Source organism: Homarus americanus, unplaced genomic scaffold (assembly GCF_018991925.1).
Source record: "Homarus americanus isolate GMGI-L3 unplaced genomic scaffold, GMGI_Hamer_2.0 scaffold32583, whole genome shotgun sequence".
NCBI lineage: Eukaryota > Metazoa > Arthropoda > Malacostraca > Decapoda > Nephropidae > Homarus > Homarus americanus.
Window position 1 is genome coordinate 35,103,736 of NW_024713129.1, and position 8,867 is coordinate 35,112,602.

Consider the following 8,867-nt stretch of genomic DNA (forward strand, 5'->3'; position numbering starts at 1 on the left):
TATGATACAATAATCATGGTCGTGGTTATGATCATAGTCGTAGGTGTTATAATCATAGTCGTGGTTGTTATAATCATAGTCGTGGTTGTTATAATCATAGTCGTGGTTGTTATAATCGTAGTCGTGGTTGTTATAATCATGGTCGTGTTTGCTATAATCATAGTCGTGGTTGTTATAATCATGGTCGTGGTTATGATCATGTTCGTGGTTGTTATAATCATTGTCGTGGTTGATATAATCATGGTCGTGGTCGTGATACTTACAGTATCTAATATACTATAGGAAGGAATAGAATAAAAATTAGAATAATTAGTTAAAGAAATACTCGCCATAAGGAGATAAATAAGTACACACTGTAGCCTCGTAAGGTCCGGAAATGCTCTGGTAAAGTTGAAACTGCGCATCCAGACGCATGATGAAACTCAGCTCCCCCCCCCCCACCTGTTATCTCTAACTATTGTCTGTTTCACCTTCTTTCTCCTATTTGCTCATCTTCCTTCCTTTACTAATCCAAACAACATTAAAAAAAGTAGGCTAAGAGAAAAAGTGGGGGGAGGAGGAGGGAGCCGTATGATAACTGCAATCGTCCTGCTGGCCGACAGCGTACAGCGACATCTGTTGCCAGCATAAATAAAATCGTAAATTAATGCGTTCCTAAAGAAACCATCAAAATGGGAACAGGTTTGTTCCACTCTACGAATTTTTTGCGATTTTTCCACGAAGTTTGATGAAAACGATTGTGCCGTTTCGCCTGCCCAGAGCAGATACACGCACGCCTAGCTCTACAGTATATTAGATTAATTAATTAACTAAAACATATATTATTAGTTTTCAGGTAGTGATGAACGAATTTTTTTTCAATTATATTAGAATAAAAGTATTAGAAAACCACACTTAAATAAAAGTAACAGTATTAAAACTTTAGTGTTCAAGTAAATTTATTTAGTTACTTTACAACTCTGCACATAACCCCCTTCCCCACCAATAAACCAGTTCCAGGATTGTTCATCAACTCACCACAAGTGACATACATATAATGCCAATTTCATCTAAAAAGAATGGAAACAAGTGTTGAGAATAAATGCACCAGGCAGTGGGATACCAGACTTATGAGTGGCAAAGGGAGACTTGTCCCAAACCTATATTAACACACTTTTTTAGTCATTTGGTAGACGAATTGGACAGTAACATAGTCAAGGACAAGGCTGACAAGGAAGGCACGAAAATCTTAATTGTTGGTGATCCCCAGGTATGGTACATAGATAGAGCTTTCTGTGCCCAAAATATAAATAGGATGAGAATGTATTTGCCAGGAGATTGGGGTGGGGGATATAGTATACAGGATGGACAAACTTCTTGTCTGGTAATGGGAACAAATCCATTATCGGCCACAGTGCAGCAGGCAATGATATTGGCCGTGTAGGAGTGAGGAGCTCCTTAATAAGTTCAAGGCAGCTATCGAACGTATTAGGATAAAGGGACGGATCCTTATCATATGTGGTATCCTGCCTGGAAGGAGAGTTTGCAGTGAATAGTTGTCAAGGACAGTTGGTGTCAACGGCCGTATTGCCAGATATTGCAAGCCAACAGTGGGAGTGGGTAAACAGAGTGAAAGGTTACAGGGAAATAGTGCTAGGATTGATTACAAAGCTAAATTAGGCAGGGAGTTAAAACCTAAACGCCACAAAGAGGGGACTCAGATCACGACTAACTTAAATGTCTACTACGCAAACAGTAGAAATCTGAGAAATAAAATGGATGAAATCAGAGCTCTGGTATGTACCCAAAAAATCAATATAATAGCATTCACTAAAACATGGATACAGTTAGACTCACTTGATTTACCTGTCGAATACTAAATTAAAGGTTACAAATTATTCCATACGGATAGGCAGATTAGGAAAGGAGGCGGGGTAGCAATCTATGTTAGGGATAATCTGAAGTGTGAAATCAATAAGGAAATGTAAAACTGAACTGATGGTTGGCAAAAAATTTATAATAGGAGTAATATATAGACCTCCAAATCTCGATAGGGTTAATGAGCAACTTTTTTGGGATGAAATGCACAGGGCATCCAGACATAGGAAAATATGTATAAAAGGCGACTTTAACTTTAGCCAAATAGATTGGACCGACCTTAAGTGTAACTCAGAGTCAGAGGATTTTTTTGAAACAGGTCAGGACTGTTTCCTAAGTCAACATATAGCCAAAGGCACCCATGGTAATAATATACTAGATTTAGTTAAGTCAAACAGAGAAAACCTCATTAGTAATGTCAAGGCAGGGATCAAACGAGCTAACAGTGACCTCACAGAAGTGAGATTGAAAGTAGAACTTAATGTCAGCCGCAAGGAAATTTCCACTAAACTTGATACCCGAGGCACCGACTATATACAGAGATAGTGAAGAAAATAGATTAATTAGATAGTAGTAACTAGTAACGATGTTATTAAGCAAATAGACAAGCTAAAGCCTCAAAAGTCACCAGGTCCCGATGAGATATTTGCTAGAGTATTAAAAGAATGTAAGGAAGAGCTTAGTATGCCGTCAGCAAATTTGTTTAACATGTCCTTAAAAACGGGTGTAGTACCAGAAACCTGGAGGATAGCGAATGTAATACCGATTTTCATGAAGGGATATAAATCATTATCTTCTAACTACCATCCAATTAGCAAATAACTAGAAGCAATAACTTCAAACTCTATTCGAAATCACCTGGAGAAGCACAAGTTGATCAATGATTCCCAACGTGGCTTCACAAGCCGGCGTTCATGTCTAACTAATCTAGTAACATTCTTTTCAGCTGTTTTCGAATCAGTGAACAAGGGGCACGACTATGATATGGTTTCTCTAGACTTTAACAGAGCCTTCGACAGAATCCCCCACGAAAGACTAATAAGAAAAGTGGAGGCTCATGGCATAGGGGGGAGATATTCTAAAATGGATTAGTGCGTGGTTACAGGACAGGAAACAGCGAGTGAGCATTAACGGCACTAAATCCGATTGGAGTAACGTCATTAGTGGAGTACCCCAAGGCTCAGTACTTGGGCCATTTTTATTTATTATATACATAAACGACATAGATATTGGCATAGACAGCAACATAAGTAAATTTACTGATGACACTAAAATAGGGCTTGTAACTAAATCTGAAGACGACTCCGGAAAACTACAGGAAGACCTAAACAAAATTTTCGAATAGTCTGAAAAATGGCAGCTGAAATTCAATGTGGACAAATGTAAAGTACTTAGCCAAGGAGATGTAAACAGTGAAACCAGATATCAGATGAACAATGATGTTATAGAGAAATCCGAATGTGAGAAAGATTTAGGAGTAATGATAAGTAGGAATCTTAAGCCAAGTAAACAATGTGTATTTGCTCGAAACAAGGCTATCAAAGTACTCGGGTTCATACAAAGGAGAATGACAAGACAAATTCCGGGCATTAGGAACCTTGAGTACAGAGACAGGTTAAAACATCATAATTTGCACTCCCACGGGAGACGTAGAGTGAGGGACGATATGATGGAGGTGTATAAATGGAAGTCAGGGCTAAACAAATGGGACATTACGAAGGTACTCAAACTAGGCAACCAGGAGCGAACTCATAACAATGGTTTTATATTAGACAAATTTAGATTTTGGCGCGAAATAGGTAAACTCTATTTTAGAAATAGAATAGTGGATGAATGGAACAAGTTAACTCGAATACGCTGGATAACTTCAAACATAGGTTAGATGGATATATGAGCAATAGGGGTTGGGTGTAAATGGGATCCCCCCGTATGAGCCAATAGGCCCGCTGCGTTTTCCTCCATTCTTATGTTCTCATGTCCCAGATTTCAGAAGGGCAAATTTTGATAGTTTGAAAAAGTAGCTAAGAGAGGGGGTATTACGTTTGGGGGTAAATTACAAGACCTTACGTAAGGTGACCTCACACAGAGTACTCACAAAGGGCGACCTCACTTTACCTGGTGACCTTACAAAGATTATGTCACAAAATATGACTGCTAAGGGTAACCTGACCACGATATCTGAGTTAGAAGAGTTCCATAGCAATTCAAATAATGGGTTACTTAATGCATAAAGGCAGAATATACCATACAGAAAACTCAGATAAAAAACAATGACCCTAATTGGATAACAAATTACTTAAGAAATATTATTGCACAAAGGAAGGCTATAGGTAGAAGAAAAATTCGTGGTGAAGTTTACCTCCGAGATTATTATAAGGTTATGGTTAAGACCGAGATAAGAAAAGCAATGAGGGATAATGATCTTAAAGTAGCAAGGGAGGCGAAGTCAAACTCAATGGGATTTTTTCAAATGTATAAGCTAAAACACGAGACAAGATTGAACCAATACAGACAGATACCGGCGAACTAAGTGATAAAGACGGAGAAATGCTCAATAATCTGGACAGATATTTTTCAACAGTTCTCTCCACCAAGAATTTAAACATGATACCCGAGGCACCGACTATATACAGAGATAGTGAAGAAATAAAATAAGCAAGATTGTAGGAACTAGTAAGGATGTTAATAAACAAATAGACAAATTAAAGCCCAATAAGTCACCAGGTCCCGAGGCAAGCTAATTTGTTTAGCATGTCATTAAAAACGGGTGTAGTACCTAGTAGGGCCAATAGACCCACTACATTTTCCTCCATTCTTATGTTCTTATGTTTGTATATTAAATGTATCGGACCCTAGTTAATCTGTATGTTCACCACATGTTTCTTCTTTTTGATTTGAAAGCTTAGGTTACATGACCACTCCCTAATATCTCCTCATGTAATTTACATAATTTCCGCTCATTGTGTATTTTTAGGTCTTTGCTGCTATTTTTTCTCAATAACCTGTTAATAATTATGTCTTAAAATATTATTATTATTATTATTTTTATTACTATTATTATTATTATTATTATTATTATTATTGTTATTATTATTATTATTATTATTATTATTATTATTATTATTATTATTATTATTATTATTATTATTATTATTATTATTATTATTATTATTATTATTATTATTATTACTAGCGGAATCGCGGCCCTCCCGGCGGTTCTTTCGCTAGGCCACGGTAGGACGCCACCCTCCGGGAGGCTCCACATTGTCTCACTGTAGTGCATTAAGGTAGACCACACTTTTGGTTTTGCCATTAGGAGCAAGTATGTACAGATTTTTGCCAGTTCCTACTCTGGAGCATCCAACATAGAACTGTCCATGAGAGAAGCAAGGAAACACTAGGTCTAGGCCAGACATCTTTAGGGACTGTTCCTGGCTTTTGTAGATGGTCATGGCAAAGCTCACTTTAACCGGAAACTGAAGTCGCTTAAACCTAAATGGCAGATTAGTGGTGATGAGAGGTATCCTTGGTATAAAAATGTCCTCTCCTTCGGCTTTTCCTGTCAGTATTGTAGCTTCCAGTACATGTGGCATCATGTTCTTCACCACCAGTCTTGTGCCATTGCAGAGGATTGGTGGTTCAAGATTTCTTAAGAGCATTATAGGAGTTCCAATCTTGAGAGTGAGGTGGTGAGGAGGCATTCCATCGGGCTCCAAAGAATTAAGGGATTCTGCAGGGTACTGGACTGCTTGGTCCTGGTCGATTACTGTATCAACAGATTTGATTGAGGTCTGAGTAGAGTCATGTTGATTTCAGCCACTGTTTCATTCTTTGGTGCCAGAATTGCGCGTTCACGCAGCCACTTGTGATCCTTGTAGTGGTGGATAATGTTTGGGTAGACCATGTTAGTGAGCTCAGTTGTGAACTTTACAACATTTCCACATCCTTGAGGAATGATTATTTGTCCTTCAGAATCAACAGGGAAAGTTCCATTCCCAATCTGTAGTAGAAGGTTTGCAAACCGTCCAGCATCCTGATCTCCTTGTAGATGTACTCTCATGTTTGTGGATAGGGTAAGTGTCTGAACACTTCTCCAAAGGTATGATGCCTTGTGGCACGCATTCAGTTCATCAGCTGGAGTGCTTCGAGGAATGACAGGTAGGGTCTGGCGAAAGTCTCCAGCAATGGCCATTGTAATGCCACCAATGAGATGGTCATTTTCTCGTATGTCTTACAAGGTCCTGTCCAATGCTTCACACGCTATCTTGTGAGTCATAGTGCATTCATCCCAGACTATGAGGCTGCATTTTTCTAAGAGTTTTGCCTTTGCCGATCCTTTTTTGATGTTGCACACTGGATTCTCATTGTGAGCGAAGTTGAGAGGCAGTTTAAAAGTTGAGTGTGCAGTACGTCCTCCTTCTAGTAGTGTCTCAGCAATGCCTAAGGATGCCACAGCAAGAGCAATTTTCCCCTGATGACGTACTTTGGCCAACAGAAGGTTGATCAGGTTTTTTCCGCATAGCTCCATCACTTTGTCTTCCAGCATGATCAGAGCCCTGTTGAACATGTCATCCATGAACTCAATCTCTTGACCAAGATGTTCTCTTCTTGCTTGATGAAGCAGATCCTCTGAAAGACTTTCTTGGTGGCTTTTCCAGAGCTGGCTTGGGTTGGAAAGTCCACATGTAGCAATCATGATGGCAAACAGGTTTCAAATTCTCATTGGCGATTGAGTAGCTGCTGCCTCTTCTAGCCAAGGAGATTGCACGCTTCCTGATAGGTTCTGCAGACTTGTCAATTCACTGCCTTGAGTGCTGCTTATGATGTTGGGCCCAGGATGTGGTGCAAAAGTAGTCTCAAACAATAGCATTCAAAGTTGTTGGGGTGAACCGTGTAGACACGTCACAAAACATTGCCTGACTTTATCCCTGGATATCCTTCATCATCGGATCCTTGAGCTCTTCTCTGGAACTTTTTCATTGAAGCCTGCCATATGTAGAACTTGGGTACGTCAACATACAGGAGTATTTGAGCAAACTCATCTTCCTGTGAAAGCTTGAAGAATGCAGTGAGAGTCGTATCAGCAGGATTTGCCATTTGATTTTGGAGGGACTCTTCTGTGAAGTATACTCTTTGTCCATTTTCCAGGTGAATAGCCAGATGAACTACTGTTGGACATCGTTCGTGTATGGGAAAATTAAAAATTCTCCATAGCGCTTCATCGCTGCATATATAACGGCCTTGCTGAAACTGTGTCACCTCATCATGATTTCCATCCTTTTCCAATGCAAAGATCGCTTGGTCAGAGCCTTTGTTGACGCATTTGCAGACATACTTGATGGACTTGACTGAATTGCAGAATTCCACATTGATGTGAGAATTGAATGCTTTAATCAAAAGAGGATTGTAGGGGACCACCCATTTGTTGTCTACTGTTATTTCACTGTCTGTTCCATGTCGCAACACTGCTGTAAAACCTCCATCGCCTGGCGCTCTTCTCCTGTACTGAGGATAGCGAACGTGTAGTATGGATGTTGTAGTGACCGTGTAGTACTGGTGTTGTAATGAACGTGTAGTACGGCTGTTGTAGTGAACGTGTATTAGTATATATATAAGGATAAACTTACCTATAGTACGTGGGATGTGATACGACTTTTCAACCTCTGTGTGGTTTAACGGGTCGGGTCGGGTTGGGTGTGTCGGATCGGGTTAGTTGGAGTTTTTTTGAGATCCCCACATTACACTTGCTATTCATGCCAAGTTTGGTCCGGGCGGCTCATCCTCTAGGCCACGGTAGGACGCCACCCTCCGGAAGGCTCCACATTGTCTCACTGTTCAGTCCCCAAAACTTCTTCTTCCATACAATGGTTCATTAACGGTGTATGTAAATTCCACTACAACGGTACAGCAAAGTATATTTTTTTAGCATCATACCGTTATTATTTTATTGTCTAATCATCACTACATATAACACCACCCATCATCACTACATATAACATCATCCATCATCACTACATATAACACCATCCATCATCACTACATATAACACCATCCATCATCACTACATATAACACCACCCATCATTACTACATATAACAACATCCACCATCACTACATATAACACCATCCATCATCACTACATATAACACCATCCATCATCACTACAGATAGGTAAAGTAGTTTCCGAGATTCTAATGCGAACACACAAACAAACACACAGACAGACTTCGTTGTTATATATATATATATATATATATATATATATATATATATATATATATATATATATATATATATATATATATATATATATATATATATATATATATATATATATATATATATATATATATATATATATATCTTGATAAAATCACGGGAAAATGGAAACAACGTGTGATTTTATCAAGATTTATCTTATCCACGTTTTCATTGTGGATTTACATGAATATATATATATATATATATATATATATATATATATATATATATATATACATACATATATATATATATATATATATATATATATATATATATATATATATATATATATATATATATATATATATATATATATATATATATATATATATATATTTATATATATATATATAAAGATTATTATTATTATTATTATTATTAGTAGTAGTAGTAGTAGTAGTAGCAGAACACATTCATTTAACCCCAGCAGAAAGGTCAATCATTGCACTCCCACCGAGACTGGGAGAAATGGGAATGACCAATGCAGTGGAGATTGCTGCCACCAAAGATCAGAACTTAGTCAAGCTCACGGCAACCCTCACTGAGCACATAATAGCTCAGAATGCAACAAGTGGGGTGAAAAACAGTAGCAACTGATGCTGAGCCTAGCCGCTGGGCCTCTCTCAGGTCACATGTGAGTCATTGTCAGAGCGATCCATTAGGGTGAGTTACTTACGGTGGGAAGTGCATCCATTTCATGTTTGTGTCCGTGAGTCATTGTCTAGTAACGTCAATATACTCGATTA